Below are 19,181 nucleotides of genomic sequence, written 5' to 3' on the forward strand. Positions count from 1 at the left end.
CAGTTTTTAGAACCCCTGCTTGATTATAAAGGGCCGCCGCGCAGCCTAAGATTCCTTACAAAAATACCGAGTACAATTGCTTGTTTGCTTTTACATCCATCGGAGCAAAAAAAATCTTTTGTTCTATCCCTGTTTTCAACTTGCCTTCCTTCTCATTGTAATTGTGTTGCTGATCAAATGCAGAAGAAACAGTTATTGGTGCAGGTTATTATTACAAGGCTGGGCTATGACAATTGCTGGTGGTTTCTGTCATGCCAGGAATGTCATAAAACAACCTATGTTTTTGGAAGGCATTTCCGTTGCTCGGACGCCACTTGCCCTTCCGTTAATGCAGATCCCTCGTGAGTGCATTTCCCGCATGAGGCTTTGTTCCATCTGTATATTCGCTTGCTTCTTAGTCCATTTGGTTTATGGTATGTAGATACTGCGTGTGCACCTTTGGAAGTGATGGTGGAGCTAAAGCAGAATTCATGTGGTTTGATAAAGCTGCAAGGAGTGTTGTTGGCAAGCCAGTCCTGCCTCTAATTGAACGCAAATACCCAGGTTTTACAAGTGTGCATGATCTTGCCCAGATAGGAGGTGGCGATGTGGCAATGCCTACTGAGATTTCCCGCATTGTTGCTTAGAAGTATGTGCTTGTTGTTTCTATCTCCACCAAGAGCTTCCAGCCTACAAGCACTCAGTTGTCCTTCTAAGTTAGCAGGATCGATCAAACCTTTAATCCTGAACTTCCACCCTTGGGATTTGGTGGTGCATCAGGCGCATCTGGAACGTCATCTTCTGCTGAGAACTCTGGTGCAGCGTTGCCCATTCTCGAGTCTTTCCCTACAGGATCGGCTACACTTACTGCACTCCCTCTAGATGAGGTATATCTACTGGTCATTCCCCCTTTCAAACTCTTTCCATCGATTGGCTCTTATATTGTTTCTTTTCTAGATGAACACTCCTATCTCTGCGTTCAAAAGCAAAGGGCGGGCCACTATGCCTAATACGCCTAGGTATCAACCCTCCCTTTATGCTATCATGAAGTTTCAAAATTCTTTTTCTTTGCCTGCGGCTAATGTATTTTTTGTCTTGGGAAGCAGCAAATCACCGTGCCCAAAAAATTCTCGGCGCAAGCTTTTCACTACACCTTTGAAGATCACCGCCGCTGAAGTTAAAGGGGGCTGACCTACCTGCTTCTACTGCCTTTGTTATTGCCAAAGCTGAAAAGAGTGCTTCTACTGGAGATACAGTTGAAGTTGTACCCATGCCAAATGTTTGTGCCTCTTTCACATGTAACTACCTTCCCCTTATGCACAAACCATGCTTGATCCACACCAATGTTTTGTAGCAGGAAACTAAAGAAGTTGGTCAAGAGACTGAAACCGCAGCTGCTGAAGATGCACCGAATGTTATTCCTGAGCTGACTAAAAACAAGAGGTAAAGGCTCTTAGTCCATTACATTTTCCCAGTTCAGTGCAGGGTGTATCCTGATGATTGCTATTCTTCCTTGGTCGTGTCGTTTTAAAAATGCAAAGCTTCATTCTATATGATTTACAAATTGTTTTCTTCTTAACCGATGCATGTGATGGAGTTTCATTGAACCTTTTTTTTCACTGTTAGATTAGAGCTTACCAAATACCCAATAAAACAGCTTTATAGCTTCAGGATGCAACATCTGTTTTGCTTAGTATTGTGTGATGCTCCTGTTTCATTTCTGATGCTTGTGCAAGCGATACTTGCTGTTGCATAGTAGATAACATACTTTATATATATAACTAAATTAACCATGTAACTGAATCAGCTGTGTTTTTTGGGCCTAGTTAGCCTGCTACTAAATTATGCTGGCCTACATCTATTACATTTGGTGTTTGTGCTTTTCTTCTTATTACATTCTATGCTTCTTGTTATATATGCCGGTGCTAGCTTTCCTGACATGCCTCTTGTTTTTCGCACTGCTTGCAACTCAGGGTAAATGCAGTTGTCAAGGGCGCCAGCGTTCCAAAGAAAGCAAAGCAGTAGTTCTTCAATAGGCTAGGCTCGCCGTGTACATATGGTACGACAATCCCTTCTTGAATTCTGTTCATGGTGCATCCGGCGTACATGACCTGTCGCCGTAGATTGACTAATGGTTCATCTCCTTCCTCAGGGTATCTTCTATGTTCTGCTTTCTTATCAAGCTAAGTTAGCCGCTAGATGGATATGCTGGTCAAGAGAGCTTCTCAGCTCTACTACATCGTAGCAGCGGTCTCGCCGTCGGGTGTGAAGATCGCCAGCCCGGCACACTTTTGGTTATGCATCTGATGTATTTTGTGCACCTTTCTAAGACACGGCTTTGGCATCTGTGGAGCTATGTCAAGCCCTTGTCATGACAATTCCTCTATTTAGGCGCTCAAACAGACCATCTGCTATGCGTTGTAAATATCACGTTGGCCCTTTCTATCTTATCTCCCTCCCTATGACAATTTCTACTCATTGTAAATGCCGTTAATCTACTGCTTGTCAATGTCGTTGCCCTTTGTATGCCTTCTTGTGTCTTCTGCTGAGTCCTAGGCCTGCTGCTTTATGGACCCTGCTTGCCTAATTTATCTGACAGGATAATCATTATATTCTGTCGTGTCAACTGACTGCTCATAAATTAGCTGCTAAAATTAACCATCATTCTGCCTACTTCATGCACAGTAACCAAATGCATTTCATGAGCTCCTCTTTATGTCCTACCTATGTTTAGCTTTTACTGTCAGTCTGCATAATTCGTATACTGTTCAGGTGTCTTCCCCGGATTTTTAAATGGCCTATACCTTGCTCATGGTTTATATAAGAGTAACACAGAACCACTGTGCACTTTAAAGATCCGAAAAAAATAACAAAGTGTGATTACATAGTTTTCATTATAACAACATTCCTTTGTAAGATGAACCGCAAATAAGTTCTCTCTGCTATGTATTTTTTTAGAAGAGCATTTGGTTGCTGTCCTGTCATCTTCTGCTTGCTATTTGGCTATTGCTCTGGTAGCTCTGGTGACCTGTTGGCTCATAATCTTCTCGCTATTCAATGAGAACCCTTTCCAAAGAACCTCAGGATGACATGCGCGTTGAAAAACTCCAGCTTATTGTTGCTGCTGTTGGCCTTGGTAAGCTTGATGGAACCGATACCGCTAAGAAAAATGTAATGCCATCATCTTACGCTGGTGGACTTCGCTACATGACTGAAAACTTCCATGATGCAAAAAAATTCATATGCTCTAATGGGTATCTACATATTTTTATGCTCACTCTATCAGTGCTTGGTTTGAACTCGCTCTTTGCGCCATCGGCGCAACGAGTCATCTAGTATTATAATCACAGGTGAAACTAGCGCTATTGCAGCTGGAGAGCCTCCCCGCAGCGCAATGACTATTTTCCCGCAATCTAGTGTTGTGGCCACGATCACTGGGCGAAACAAGACTAATATAACACTAATATAATGGCTTAGAGGTCACTGCAAATTTCACTGGAATGGCTGAGATTTAATTTCAGCAGGCCAGAACTGAAGCCCACACAAATCTCAGCCGGAATTTCCTTTGATTTTGTCTGAGATTTGTTTGGGCCTCTGTTGCGGCCCCTGCTCCCCTACCGATCCGATCCCTCTGCTCGTTAACCCTCACTCATCCTCTATGGCACTTAGGTTATAACTCCCAGACAGTATGAAACAAGTACCACCAACAGGTACTAGTAAGTTCATCTCTGTCCGTTTGCAGATTCAGAAGCTCTAGTACTCGGTGTGTGTGCTGTCATTGAACCACCCTCTAGTGTATTTGCTGATTCAGTATGGATATTTCTAATTTCAGCTAAATGCCTTAGCGTCCGCCATTTTCCGCTATAATGGCCGTATCATCTAGGAGAAGCGTCCGCAAAATGCTTCTCTCGGGACACAAAACTTTGCTTGGGACCCAAAAAATGCTCCTAGCTCCAAGATTACCTCACTCCTCTCTCTGCACATTCTAGACGCATCTGTTGGGTAGCATTTGCTGCTATAACTTTGTCCTTATGGACTAGCTACCCGCAACAAATTTACCATTGAGCTTATTTTCTGGCTAAGCCATATGACTGCTATTTTAAACCGATTTTCATCTTACAACAATGGTGGCCGCTTGCTAAGGTGCTTGACGCTGACAACATGGAATTTATGATCTCCAATATACACACCACCGCCAGCTCTTTGTATTCAGCACCGGACTAGTGACTCTTACTCAGCCTACAGAAAACCACTCTCCTTATTTTACCATCCCTAGTTGTTAGATGAGGCATCCGTTCCTTTTTTTTTTGCCTTGTTGGCGTCTGAACCTTATGTGCTATGTTTGGGTTTACTGATAAAGTTGGGCGATCGCCTTCTCTATATAAAATAACACCAATGTTTCCCCCTTCAGGTGCCCCCTTTGTTGATGTAGTCAGTTGGCCCAGTTGCTTTATTAGAGTACAGGCGTGAAGTTCCATCAAATTTATTATCTTTTATTAGAGTACTCTCCTCTGGTTATCTTGTCTAGTACTCAACAATTTACTCCTAATGACTATATTCTTGAACTGCCACATATCTAGTTTTTACACATTCACTTATCAGACACTTTTATGTCCTCCCTCTCTGGCTCCAAGTCATATATACATTTGAATTTTCAATGGAAGTGTTGGTCATGCATATGAACCTTTTATAAGCTAAAAGATGCGAGAGTTAAACCTAGCTGCTATCTAGTCTTGGTGCTCCTGCCCATCTTCCTTTCCTTCCCATCATAAGCTAATGATATATGTGCACAACCCGCAAAAAAAAATTGATATATCTGCACAAGATATAGTCTGACCAAGGCAATTGATCGATATACTACATTTTGGAAGGGGAGGTATCAGGATATGCATAGGTGTTGATGGTCAATTTGCCGCAACAAACATGTTGGCTGACAAGCATTTGTCGCAACCACCAACTTGATACTTTGAGGTGACTGGTACGACCTTGGATGCATAGCAACTCTTTGTACCTCCATAGGTCATAGGCCTCCATCACGCAATGGGCTGGGGGTACGGGGCACCTGCTCTCGCTGGTCCGGGAGTGTTGTCGAGTTCTCTGGCTTACCTTGTCTGCCTGCTCTCAGCATGGGTCCGTTCCTTCTTGCGGTGGACGGAACTCTAACGTTTGTTGTTTGAGACAGCGGTGGCCGTATGAGCATAAATGTTACACATGCATATGTGTGATTCATTGACATGCTCTTCATTCTGGGAGTAGTATAGATCTTAATTTGAGCCGACCATGCATGTTGATGTGAGAGGCACTGTAAAAGAAGGGTAGCCGTTGTTTACAATTGCGATGTGTTTGTTCTCGATGGAACAACTACTTTGGTACGGCTCATCACAATAAACATAGTCCACACATACCAAAACCCGGATTTAACAATTTATGAATCCAGAGACTCATGCCGAAACGCCTCAAAAACACAAAGACTATCCTGGCCTAGTGTAAAGAATCGAACCCATTTAGAGTCGCGCAATGTGTGTATGCAAAAAAAAAAAAAAAAAGAGTCGCGCAATGTGCGCTCGCTCGCCGTGTCCACGTCGGCAGCCTGCACTGTGCCGGCGAGAGAAAAAAAAATGCAGCGATTGGTCAGATTGTGGCCAATGAATTTCAAGGAAACTTCCTCGTCCTTGTTTCCTTGGCTACCAAGCCAGCTCCACATCTACCGGCACGCCAAGGTCCTCCGCTCGTCTTCTCTCACAGCCAAATCCTCTCTCCCTCGCCTCGTCTCCTACGATTTCGCCTCTCAATAACGAATCCGGATCCGTGGAGATCGACCTTAGAGGCCACGCTGGGAGGCACCAGAAAGAGGAGAGGTCGCGACCGACTGCTGATGAGGAGAGAGCGCAGCGCGGTGGATGAAAGCATGTGTCGCACGGACGCCTCATGGACGTCGGCACCGACTCCTGCTCCTTCGGCTCGCCTTCCTCGCTTCGTCGCCGCACAATCGGTTCCTCCCTCTCGGCCTCCTCTTTCCCCACCCCTCTTTGCCGTACACGGCGGCAGAAGGTTCGCATCTATGAGTAGTTTCTTTGATTCATGTGGCTGTGTTTTCTTACTTCATTTTGCGCCAATCCCATGCTCTTCGCCTATTCGTTGTTACGCTGCATCGTTGTATGGCTGTGTATGCATCTTGTATTGTTGGTCTGATTTCCCCCCTTTTGCCTTCAAAGTGCTCTGCTTCATGATGCGTCTCCTCTACACTTCAGGTATGCTTGTTCGTGCATCTGGCATGTATATACGCCAGCTTTCGTTCGTATGCTCATAATTTGTTCACTGCAGTTTACTTTCATTATTAGAATACATCAAATTTATTAGTTTGACCGACTGTTGTCTATTGTGCGTGTGCACATGATATGAATGGAACCAATCCTGCGCTGATCGTGTTGTTGCGGCTAAACGTTTCGCTGCTCGGCGGTGTAGTGTAGCGTAGTCTCTACTCGTACTGCTATGTTCCAGTGTACATGCATACTTTCATGAACTTGTGAGGATCATGGTATTAAATGTTTTCTGTATGAGTAATTCCTTTTTGCTTGTGGTGTCATTTTTTGTGCTAATTTATTTTGGATTTTCTTTGTTTCATGGCTATTTTCTTATGATCACAAGTGACTTCTGGCAAAAGATTGGGAACAAAGCTATGCAAGAATTATTATTTTTGGTCCTGTGGAAGGTATGATTCTTGTGTAGAACCCCACTAGACTTCTTAATTCTCAGGTCAAGAATCATCTTCCTTCAACAAGATTCAATTTGTATGCATTTCTTTAGTTCATCAATATCCTGGTTAGGTCCATGGCCAGCCTGCTCGGTTCAGGCTTCGAGTTTCACTCGGTTGCCGCCTAGTGAAATTTCCTTTTACTTTCTTTTGCTTGAAATCGAAAGCCGCCTTCTAGAGCATATCACTTGTTTGCCAATTCGACCGCAGAGGAGACAAACGAGGGATGTCGCCCCGCACGACGAGGAGGGGGGAGCAGGATGTCGTCCACCGCCCGGCGCGGCCACCCGGCGCTGGTGAATAACGATGGGGCCGCCTGGCGGGGACGGCGAGGTTGGTGTTGGCAACTGCTGCGAGAGGCTGTTAGATACGTCATCGGTGTCGTTCTTCTGCTCGAGGCAGCCATCTTCCACGTGCTCCTCTGAAAGTTCCTCCTCACCACCACGGGTGGATGCCGGTGAGGCCAGTCTTCCCTCCACACACACTTACTCCCTTGCTCCCCTCGACGCCCTCTCCCTTACCCTATCTCTCTTCCCTGGCCCTCTCTCTCTGTTGTACACAATGAGAGTCATGTGTCAGCATAACAGTGTACAAAATTAAAGGCTAAATACGCATATTTGTCCAATTCTCAGACTAGATTTAATGAATGAAGCTGCAGTTCATTAGACCAGCAATTATTGATATGGATCCATCCTCTTGTGCTGGATGATGGGGTCTAATTGTGAGTAAGTATAGAGAAGAGCACATGACGTTATTTCTTTGTAATTTAATCTTACAAAAGCACTGTGATGTTATACCTTATATTATAGCTATGACAACTTTGCACCAATTGTTTCTTGGAATTTGTTTCATTTTTTTATTAATGTGTTGTAGGTCTTTGAAAGTAACTTAACCCTCTTAGGTAAAACAAATATGAGTAGTTTATTTTTCTTAAAGCAATTATCACTGGTAGAAAAAAGGCCTTTAGTCCCGGTTCGCAAAGGCCTTTAGTCCCGGCTGTGCAACCGGGACTAAATATGCGCGACTAAAGACCCCCCTTTAGTCGCGCCTCTTACGAACCGCGACTAAAGGCTTTAGTCCCGGTTCTCGTGGCTAACCGGGACTAAAGGCCCGTCCTTTAGTCCCGGTTCTCGTGGCTAACCGGGACTAAAAGCCTCCTCCGCAGGTTTAGGGTTTTAGCCCCCCTAAACCTGGTTTTTTTGCGAATTTTTTTATTTTCAAATTTCTGAATTATTTTAACCTCTAATCTCTAATCACCACCCCTCATCACTGCTCAATTTAACCTCTAATCTCTAATCACCCCTCGTCATTCCAAATCATCTAACTTCCCGGACGGTCACCCATCCTCTCACTACTCCAACCTGAGCACGCTTAACTTCCGGGTTCTATTCTCCCTCATTTCCAAGTCTGCACTTGTTGTTTTCCTGACAATAGTAGGATGTCAATTCTATTAACCCTCAGGAATTTAGCTTGAGCATGAAGTGACACATTTCACTGTTTGAGTTTGAAACTATTGTTTTAAAAAACAATAATTATTTAGTAACACTAATATTTCTGGAATAATTAGTTTGACCATTGTTTGACCACTTTTTGACCACAGTTTGACCAGATTTAAAAAAAACTGAAATAATTATTTAGTAACACTAATATTCTAGAATAATTAGTTTGACCATTGTTTGACCACAGTTTGACCACAATTTGAAATTTTTTGAATTTTTTTGCCTCTCCAGATCTTAAAAGCCCCGTATCTTTTTTTCTGTTAGGTTTTTGAGGATTTTGAAAATGTTTAACGAGGTTCCCCCGGTTAAATTCGGATGTAACTTTTCGAGTAGATGATTTTTCATATAAAAAACTTTTTCATCCGAGTTCGTATGCAAAAGTTATGCCCATTTTAAGAAATTCCAGAGAGATTTTGCAAATAAAGTTGAAATTCATATTTGTTAATTTTCCCAACAACTAGACCACGTATCACATGAGAAACTTATTTTATTTTATTTTTTTGACATTTCCATCATTTTCTTTTGGGGGGGGGGGGGGGTAGAGTTTGATGGGCCCTTTAGTCCCGGTTGGTCTGGCCAACCGCGACTAAAGGACTAACCTTTAGTCCCGGTTGGTCTGGCCAACCGCGACTAAAGGCCTTCGGGCCAGCCTGAGGACCTTTAGTCCCGGTTGGCCAGGCCAACCGGGACTAAAGCCCCTCCCGTCCGCCAGCTGTCGACCGAGCGCGCTGGGCCCAGATAGTTGGTCGCGGGTCTCCTCCCGAACCGCGACTAAAGACCCCTTTGGTCGCGGTTCGATTATTTTGGGGACTAATGGGGGCGTATGGAAGCCTCTTTTTCTACTAGTGTACCTTGGCCTCTGTTTGTTTAGTTTGAACATTGTAAGTATTGGCTTTGCATAATGATTAATTAATTTGATACAGGCCTTGTCCAGGCTATGCCAACATGGTGACTTACAGCTAACGTATCTGGTGTCGCTTACAGACCTTTAAAATAGTATAGTGGATTGATTGTGGTGCTACTATTTTTTTGGAGTCATGATGTTTACTGACTCTTGTTTGGTTAATGTCAGGGACCAAACTGGGACCAAGAAGGTTTTGTTGCATTGTTATCCTTTTCTAACTCGGCCACACTAGGTTCAGTTCACTTGTCATCAAAGCCACCGTCAACTAGTGGAACTTCAAGAAACTTCCTCTCTAATTGTTAGGTATAATGGTACTAATTACTTAAAACGTCAATGATATTAATTACCTAAAGCTAATTACTTCAGCATATTTTTACTTTGACTTGTGTCATCTTTATTTGTCTAACTCTTATTCAGACATTAGCATTTACTCCCTCCGTTCCAAAATAAGTGGTTTTAGTTCAAATTTGAACTAAAACCACGACACTTATTTTGGAATGGAGGGAGTAGCATTTATATTTATCATTACTGAAGGCATTTTATTAACTTTGGTGTATGTTCTCTGAAATCAGATACCCCAAAATAGGGTGCTGATTTTTTCCGTACTGAATTTTTGTTAAACTATATCATTGCAACTTATAGCAAACCACATGTGAGCTGCATCCTTGGAAATTCATTCTCCATGCAATTGTTCTTGTCACTGTTGTGCACGTCAATGCTACATCATTCAATTGTAGTTTCTCTACTTACTTAAATTGTCATGGGCGGAGGTGCTGGTGTTTCTATACATGCAAGATTTTGGCACATGGAACATGGTATATTCTATGAATCATACTCAAATGGACTTTTGCTTCCCATGTTGCTTATATATTTATATAATTTAATTGAGGTTGTAGAAGTTCACGGAATGTTTATTTATCACGAAATAGCTTAAATCTGCTTGTTTGGATTTCTCACACATGCTGTCCAGTTTTTGACTGTGTAATGATGGCATATCATCTTCTTTGAGTCACTCTTTAAAACATTCCCTCTCCTTATTTGGAGATGAGATTGCCAACACTGCATGTGTGCCACAAATAGACCACTTACCCCATTGTGCCAATGTGCTCAATGAAAAGTGTTTCTTCATTTGAAGGTTACCCATACTCTATCGTATCTATATCACAAACCCTTCCGTTATACCTCATATACTTAAATATGGATACATCCTAATAACTTCAGTACTATGTGTAGCCGTTGTACATTATACAGGCCACTGCTGAATCCAACGATACTGTAATCCCCTTTTGGAAATAAATAATTTTGGTCCAGCATCTAAAAACGATCCAATCACACATACATTGAATTTTACTTATCATAGTCTCACGTGCTGACGTGCACATCATGCACTTCTGAAAATTTTCTCATGTCAGCAGTGTTTTCTTCGCTCCCTCATAAACCAACTGTTCGTTACTTTGATTTTATTACTACAAGTCCTACTTCAGTAAAACAATTTTCATCTCATGTCCATAAGTGCTGAACTACATCTATCGATCTATGTTGTAAAGAGAAAATAACATGTTTATGGTTGTATGTTGTTTGGGTGAGGGCTAATATGCATGATCCAGTAGACTTGAACTGGTACATAATCCGTTTATTATTTCATGCAGCTGGCCACTACAACGGTTCTTCAGTATATAGAGTTTCATGTTGAGATTTCGATAATCCCAGGACATCAGATCTCTTTGCCATGCCTGATGGCCTAATGGAGTTGTGCAACATATGTAAGGAAGGTGAAGGTCTGAGTCTGAAGTAAATGATACTAAGATTGTAAGAATGAGGTGATATCATCCAGATGTAAATTGAATGTTTTAGTTACCATGTACTGTAGTTTTGATCTCTTATTTTTGGCAAATGATTCTTGGTAGTCAGTCACATATCGTGTAGTCCAGATTTTGTAATTTTTGGTTGCATGCTCATACTAATATTTATTCTTTCTGCTACTGCATCTGGCAGTGTCATATGTGCAATCTCAGATGAATACATGATAAGTTCTGCAAGTTTATTTCAAGATATTTTTTTGTAAAATTTATTATAGAATAGCATGATAGAGTGCGTAATGTAACAGAACATGTTACTTAAATACCTACCATATTGTCATGGGTTTTAGTTGATTATTACAATCTTTGGTGTTTTACATGCTCATTTATGTTATTTATCATTTTCATGTACGAGCTTTATGTAATTGTGGTGAGGACTAGTGATGGTTGTACTGTCGGTTATCCTATGGTTGAAACCATTCATAAGTAATATATCACATATATGGTGCCATTACAATGTCAAGGAGCATTATATTTGAAATCACATACATGTTTATGGATCATTATGTTCTAAATTATCATTTTTACATGGACAGAGGCGAACAACCTCAAGGGAAGTAATCATTTAAGGTTTTCCATTTTTTGGTTTGCAACACAATGCACTCAAGAAGGGTAATCGCGAGTTTTTGAATCCAAGGAGGTTGACCATTGTCGGCGAGTTCTATAACTAAGCACTCTAATTGTACCCTGTAAATATTCTTCTGCCTCCCCCCCCCCCCCCCCCCCCCCCCCCCCTTTGTTTTTTTCATCCTCTTCAGCGACATGGATGAGGTTAGATGATTCAACTAGATGTTTGTATCAAAATAGAGGGATTTTTGTAGGCTTCATTGGAACGTTGTTGCACAAGATCAGAAACTTATTTTAGTGAATCTTATTATGTGGTACACTTGTGACTTGTTGCTAGAAGTGAGAAGAGGTCAAATGAATCTCTGTAAGATTTTAAACTACGCTAAGAAAAATTCAGTTCGTACACTCTTGTAACATATGCAGATGGCCTTATCTTTGTTTCTGGGTTGATCAATCTAAGCTATTAACATATTCTGATGTTATATATCTAAACTAACATTTCTAACTCCAATCATTCTGGATCGAAACTGAGAATCAAATAAGGAAGCCCAATGTGCTTAGAAAAGATAGGAGCGCACATGAACGCCTCAAGAGGCGCGCGAGGGCGCGCCCCAACCACTAGTAGCCACCAATTGTGTCTCGCTCTCCCAGAACGCTCCACGGCCAATAAAACTGTTTTCTTTTCTTGTTTTACTATGTTTCTTTTTATGATTTTCTCTTCTTTCCTTTCTAGTTTTGTTTTTGATTAATTTTTCCGGTTTTCTAGTTCCTTATTCTTTTCCGGTAGTTTCCTTTTTTCTTTCCAGTTTTCATATTATTTTAACCTTTCCCTACTTCTTTTTCTTAAAATCATTTAATTATTTTTGAAAATACACAATTAAAAAAGGCAGTGGTGAAATTTTAATACAAGATGATTTTTAAAAATTACGTGATGACCATTTTTTATACATGATGAAAGTTTTGTTTATAATACTCGCGTTTGCTCTTCTTCGGCTGTCTCATCAACTCTGCCATTTACTCTTCTCACGTCTACACACCTTGAGCTGCTCTGTCCTTAGACTTTACACACCCATATATCGATTAGTAATTGGTTCTCTTCTCCCTTCAAGTCACATGGACGTTTGAAAGGGTGTATATAGCTAGCTAATATGCTCTTTTCGCGACTACAAGACGCACACGAGAAGTATATCTAGCTAACATAAAAGTCCTAGTGTTGCTACCTCTTCCTGGTCTCCTTCCCACCATCAGCAACTGATATGTGCATCTAGATGTATACTTGGTGACCGACGCAACCCATGTATCGCACTTGTGGAGGTGAGGTATGAGGATATACATTCTTCACGCAATAGATGTAGTGGTACTAGTCTGAAATAATTTTGTGACAACCAGCACCCTGATTGTTTCAAGAGGTAGGTACGAACTTGGATACACACTTTCAGAGGAAGCAACTCTATGTGTTGTGAAGTAGTGCACCGTAGGTTACAAAGTGTCTCCCTGGCACACCTGCTCGAGGAACCATGCAGCCTTGCTCACAGGTTCGAGAGTGCGTTCTCGAGCCTTGCTCGCCAACTTGTCTGCATTGCGCATGCGGTATACAGTGCGGTGCGGATACCTACCGCCAAAGACCATGGCGGTAGGTTATAATAGGCTACCCTCAAAATTTCTGACGGTAGGATATCTTCCACATCGAACGGCCGTGACGGCACAGTTAAATCCTACCGTCAAGGCTCGTGGCGGTAGGCAGTTATACCCTACCGCCAGATACTATGACAGTAGCAAAAAGAGTCAGATCCTGAATTTTTTTGTAACCGGGGTCAAATCCGACTAAACTCGCAAAAGGGTCAAAACACGAAATTTGGCCGCATAGTGACAATGAGCCCTTTTTTTTTACGATCAGCGAAATTGAGGCTGGCAGACTAGTACTAGTGCGAAAACGGCCTAACGCTCAATTAAGACATGATCTAGGGTGTGTTCGGTATATTTCACGGTGGAGGAGCTGCCCATACGTGTGCATTCATCATATCCATTCCAGCAGGATCTAACGCTACAGGATCAGTCGGAGCATCGTATCACCTAAGAAGTGGTATCACCATTCATGTTGCCTCCACTCTCATCCTCTCCCTTGTAGATCTGGGGTAGTTGTTGCTTAGTGGAGTCTCGAGCAACCCCGAGTTGTAGCCAGCGAGCTCTTCCGATCCAGCGATGCGGCAAGGGAGTATTTAACACTTCTTTTGTCGCAGCGAAGCTTGCCTGGGAGGTGAATCAATCCTGGCGCCATCGTTGCATAGAGTCCTTCGATATGACGATATCCGTTGAATCACGAATGCGTGAGCGACGGAGCGCACGGTACAAAAAGTCTATCATGAAAGCACCACTTGCAGTTATGTTCAAGCGAAAATCGTCTAGACCTTGTGTCAATTGGACGGCAGCTAACCTTCCCAACAAGCAGACATGCCAAAAATTCTGATGTCTGCTAGTATGGCAGTACATACGATGACTTTGAGCCTGTCCAAATTGTCTTTTATTTTTACAACCACGGACTGCGCATTGAAAGCTTAAATTTATCGGGTTTGCTAAAACTCAGCTAGCTGAGAAATAAATTGGTCTCATTCACATCTCTAGCCATCCAATCTAAAGATGCAAAGATGCGTGCTGTTTTTTTTTATGTGCAGGGACGCGGGTGCGGCAGCCCAATTGTTTTGTTTTGTCGGCCTGTTTGCCGACGCTATAGCGACATGCACCAGCGCATTACTAGGCGCCAGCTACCACAGTCCATACTCATGTTTTTTGTTTGCTTTTTTTCATGTCTGCAGATTAATAGGGAAAGCTACCCTGCCGATCTTGATTCATGTGACTTATCTTTTGTCCTATTTTTTGTATTTTTTGTTGTGTTATCATTTGATTTTTCATTTTTAACCTTTTCTTTACTTTTTGCTAAAAAAATCCTTGTATGTAAATACTTGTAACTAAGTCTAGTCGGATGGGATTTTTTTTAACGGAATGGCTAACTCACATCTAGATGTTTTTTAGTAATCTCGCATCTAAGTATTTAACCATCGGATCTCTGTGTCTTTAATTTCGTGCACGAGCGATCCGCTCGACTCGTGATCGTGGGTGTCGCGTTGTTACGTCGGGACGGAGGGCTACAGCGGGGCGGGCTGGTTCCTGTTTTTTTTTTGTTGGGCCGGCCTTTGTTTGTTTTGAGCTCTAAGTGTTGGGCTTTGTTTTGGGCAATGTTATGAGATTGAGCTAGTAGCCTCGCTCACGTCGTCACAGGCTCAGTCTTGTGCATACGGAAGTGAAGGAAGTTTGCACAATGGCCAATGGTTGTGAGTTTTTTTTTTTTTTGATATTGCAATCGCTCATGTTCATGTCATTTTTCAGAAGAAGTTGTCTAGATATATTTCACCATTTACTTTTTTTCTTTTAATCATTTTTAGGTATGTATTTTTTTGCCCATGTCATCAGTGTCCTTTTTTGTTATTAGCCGGTTTATTTTTTTCCTTTACTTTTTTGTTTGATGCACTTTTTCCATATCAAATTTTTACTGTCTATGCAAGTGTAAAGCCCTTGACTCCGGAATTTGGCCTTTTTTTTGCAGTTTGTAGTCATCTCATTTGCAAGTAGCCATCTAGCAATCGGATTTTTTATAGTTTCAGTTGCCCAGTTTTACAAATCCACCCTCGATTCACGAATAGTTTTTTCTTTCAAAGTTGTAGTTTGTTCCAGTTGCAAATCAATCATCAAGTCAAAATTGTCCCCCAGTGTCCAGTCAACCCTCAACTCGCAACTGGGGCAAGTTTTGTAAGTACTCCAGTTGCATGTCCACCTTCGTGTCACAACTAAGGTTAGGTCATAGTTTGTAGCCGGCTTAGTTGCAAGTCAACCCTCGACTCACAACTAGGATAGAGTTTTTCATAGTTTGAAGGCGCCCTAGTTGCAAGTCAACCATCGACTTGCAACTAGCGGGCCCAGTTGCGAGTCCACTATCGACTCCCAACTAGGTTTTTTGTAGTTGCGCCAGTTGCAAGTCAACCTTTGGCTGCAACTAGGAGGGCGGGGGGCAGTAGCAAGTCAACCATTGACTCACAACTAGGTTATTTTTTATTTTCTTGTAGTTCGCCTAAGTTGCAAGTCAACCATTGTCTGATAATCGTGCCCAGTTGCAAGTCAAACATCAACTCTCAACTAGGATGTGTTGTAGTTTTGTAGTTGCCCCAGTTGTAAGTCAACCATTGATTCGCAACTAGGTTATTTTTCGCTTTTTGTAGTTTGCCTCAGTTGCAACTAAACCATTGACTGGCAACCATGCCCCAGTTGCAAGTCAACCATCGACTCACAACTGGGATGTGTCATAGTTTTGTAGTTGCCCCAGTTGCAAGTCAACCATTGACTCGCAACTAGGTTATTTTTCGTTTCATTTTCTTGTACTTTGCCTCAGTTGCAACTCAACCATCGACTTGCATCTATGCCCCAGTTGCAAGTCAATCATTGTTGTTGTTGTTGTTGTTGTTGTTGTTGTTGTTGTTGTTGTTGTTGTTGTTGTGGTTGTTGTTGTTGTTGTTGTTGTTGTTGTTGTTTCTGTGTGTGTGTGTGCGCGCGCGTGTGTGTGTGTCGAGGGTCCCCAGTTGCATGAAGCCCATCGAGTCGCAACTAGGGTGTGTGTATTTGTTGAGGACCCCCGGTTGCAAGTTGACTATCAACTCACAACAAGGGTGTCTGTGTGTGTTTTGTTGTGGCCCTAGTTGCAAGTCGACCATCGACTCGCAACTAAGGATGTGTGTGTGTGTGTGTGTTTGTTGAGGACCCCCGGTTGCAAGTTTACCATCGACTCGCAACTAGGGGGTGTACGTTTTGTCATGGTCCCCAGTTGCAAGTTGCCCATCGACTCGCAAGTAAGGATGTGTGTGTTTGTCAAGGGTCCCCGGTTGCATGTCAATCATCGACTCGCAACTAGGGGGTGCGCGCGTGTGTGTTTTGTCGTGGCCCCAGTTGCAAGCCGCTCATCGACTCGCAACTAAGGATGTGTGTGTGTGTGTGTCGAGGGTGCCCAGTTGCATGTCGATAACCGACTCGCAACTAGGGGTGTGTGTGTGTGTCGAGGGTCCCCAGTTGCATGAAGCCCATCGACTCGCAACTAGGGTGCGTGTGTTTGTTGAGGACCCCTAGTTGCAAGTTGACTATCAACTCACAACAAGGGTGTGTGTGTGTTTTGTCGTGGCCCCAGTTGCAAGTCGACCATCGACTCGCAACTAAGGATGTGTGTGTGTGTTTGTTGAGGACCCCCGGTTGCAAGTTGACCATCGACTCGCAAGTAGGGGGGTGTAGTTTTGTCGTGGCCCCCAGTCGCAAGTTGCCCATCGACTCGCAAGTAAGGATGTGTGTGTTTGTCAAGGGTCCCCAGTTGCATGTCAACCATCGACTCACAACTAGGGGGTGTGCGTGTGTGTTTTGTCGTGGCCCCAGTTGCAAGCCGCCCATCGACTCGCAACTAAGGATGTGTGTGTGTGTGTGTGTGTGTCGAGGGTGCCCAGTTGCATGTCGATAACCGACTCGCAACTAGGGGTGTGTGTGTGTCGAGGGTCCGTAGTTGCATGAATCCCATCGACTCGCGACTAGGGTGTGTGTGTTTGTTGAGGACCCCCAGTTGCAAGTTGACTATCAACTCACAACAAGGGTGTGTGTGTGTGTGTGTGTGTTTTGTCGTGGCCCAAGTTGCAAGTCGACCATCGACTCACAACTAAGGATGTGGGTGTGTGTGTGTGTTTGTTGAGGACCCCCGGTTGCAAGTTGACCATCGACTCGCAACTAGGGGGGTGTACGTTTTGTCGTGGCCCCCAGTTGCAAGTTGCCCATCGACTCGCAAGTAAGGATGTGTGTGTTTGTCAAGGGTCCCCAGTTGCATGTCAACCATCGACTCGCAACTAGGGGGTGCGTGTGTGTGTGTTTTGTCATGGCCCCAGTTGCAAGCCGTCCATCGACTCGCAACTAAGGATGTGTGTGTGTGTGTGGAGGGTGCCCAGTTGCATGTCGATAACCGACTCGCAACTAGGGGTGTGTGTGTCCTTTTGTCAGGGGTCCCTAGTTGCATGTAAACCACCGACTCGCAACTAGGGGGTGTGTGTTTGTTGAGGACCCCCGGTTACAAGTTGACCATCGACTCGCAACTATGGGGTGTGTGTGTGTGTGTTTTGTCGTGGCCCCCAGTTGTAAGCCGCCCATCGACTCACAACTAAGGATGTGTGTGTTTGTCAAGGGTCCCCGGTTACATGTCAACCATCGACTCACAACTAGGGGGGTGTGTGTGTCTTTTTGTCAAGCGTCCCAGTTGCATGTCAACCATCGACATGCAACTACATGCGTTGTTACCTGATTGCAAATCCACGCGCGCATAGTGACCGCAATGAGGAGCATGAAGGGGTTGTCGGGTGGACGCAACTATTCTCATCTCGAGCTCAAATGACACTGCATGAACAGTAAAATCATAAAAATAAATTAAAAAACTGAATTTTTTGTGCGAAACATTGACAAAATTTCCGAGTGCTCGCAAATTTTTATATCACATATGTGGAAGTGAAAAAAAAACAAAATCGATTCTCCAAAAAATGCCATTTTCAAAAGCATTTTCAAGTGCTAATTTTGTTTTTTTTCCTGCGACTTCCACGAATGTTATTTCTATGTGAAAATTTGGAGGCTCTTAAAACCTTTGTTAAAGTTTATCACAAAAAAATTCAAAATTTTTGATTTTTTTACATTTTCTTTCGAATTTACTGTTCACCCGATCTCATTTGAGCTCGGGAGCAGAAGGACACTTTTTTTGTTTGATCAATTACTTGTCCGTTTGTTTTATCTTAGCATCAGATATGTAGATTTCCTATCATTTCCCCTTTTTATAGAACATTTTAATTTCTATTTTGGCCTATTTGTGTGTTTCGTTTTATGAAAGTATATTCACTCGCAGGTGCGCTCTAGCTACTCTCCACACATAGTCACAACCCAACACCGGTGTTCTCTCAAAAAAAAACACCGGTGTTTCCCATAGAAAAACAACACACCGTTGATTTATAAAGAAAAACAAATATAATTTATTTTTGAGAAACTAGAAAAAAACTGCATGAGACTACGAGCCAAGGAGAGAGAGAGACGGGCCTAGGCAGCTAGCCAGCATCAAACAACAAGTACTACGAGGCCCAGCAAATCAACTCACACCCAGCCAAAAAAAGAAAGAAAAACAAAGCATAGACAGCCCACAAGAATGTCGCCCAGCCCAGAAAAACAACCCAGACGGCGATGGAAACGCTGAGGGACGCGTCAGCTGACGTCAGCTGACTAAGACCAAATTACGTCTCAGTCAGCTGAGTTCTAGGCGATCCCTAAATTTATTGATGTCTGCTATAGCCGAACCAACCAAATCACAAATCAGTAGTAGACGTAGTATCATCAGCTCATCAAAAATAAATAAAAGGTCGACGTAGTATGCGTTCCCTCTTTCTCCGCATGCGTTCGGTTTGACAGACGAATGCATGAACAGTAGAACCGATATAAGTATGTGTCGCTCGCGAGGTGATTCTTCTTTCTATCCGTCTCACCTGCCTGCAAATTCTTTCTGCTTCCCCACC

General features: G+C 42.9%; 1 long non-coding RNA gene across 1 annotated transcript; it reads left to right on the forward strand.

Moving 5' to 3' along the window:
• Positions 1–1,083: 1,083 nt before the first annotated feature.
• LOC141026437 (uncharacterized) lies at positions 1,084–2,841 on the forward strand. The gene is made up of 4 exons (XR_012188579.1): positions 1,084–1,258; positions 1,337–1,422; positions 1,953–2,038; positions 2,132–2,841. It is a non-coding gene; the product is annotated as an uncharacterized lncRNA (long non-coding RNA).
• Positions 2,842–19,181: the final 16,340 nt, after the last annotated feature.

The sequence above is a fragment of the Aegilops tauschii genome, chromosome 7, assembly GCF_002575655.3.
Source record: "Aegilops tauschii subsp. strangulata cultivar AL8/78 chromosome 7, Aet v6.0, whole genome shotgun sequence".
Taxonomy (NCBI): Eukaryota; Viridiplantae; Streptophyta; class Magnoliopsida; order Poales; family Poaceae; genus Aegilops; species Aegilops tauschii.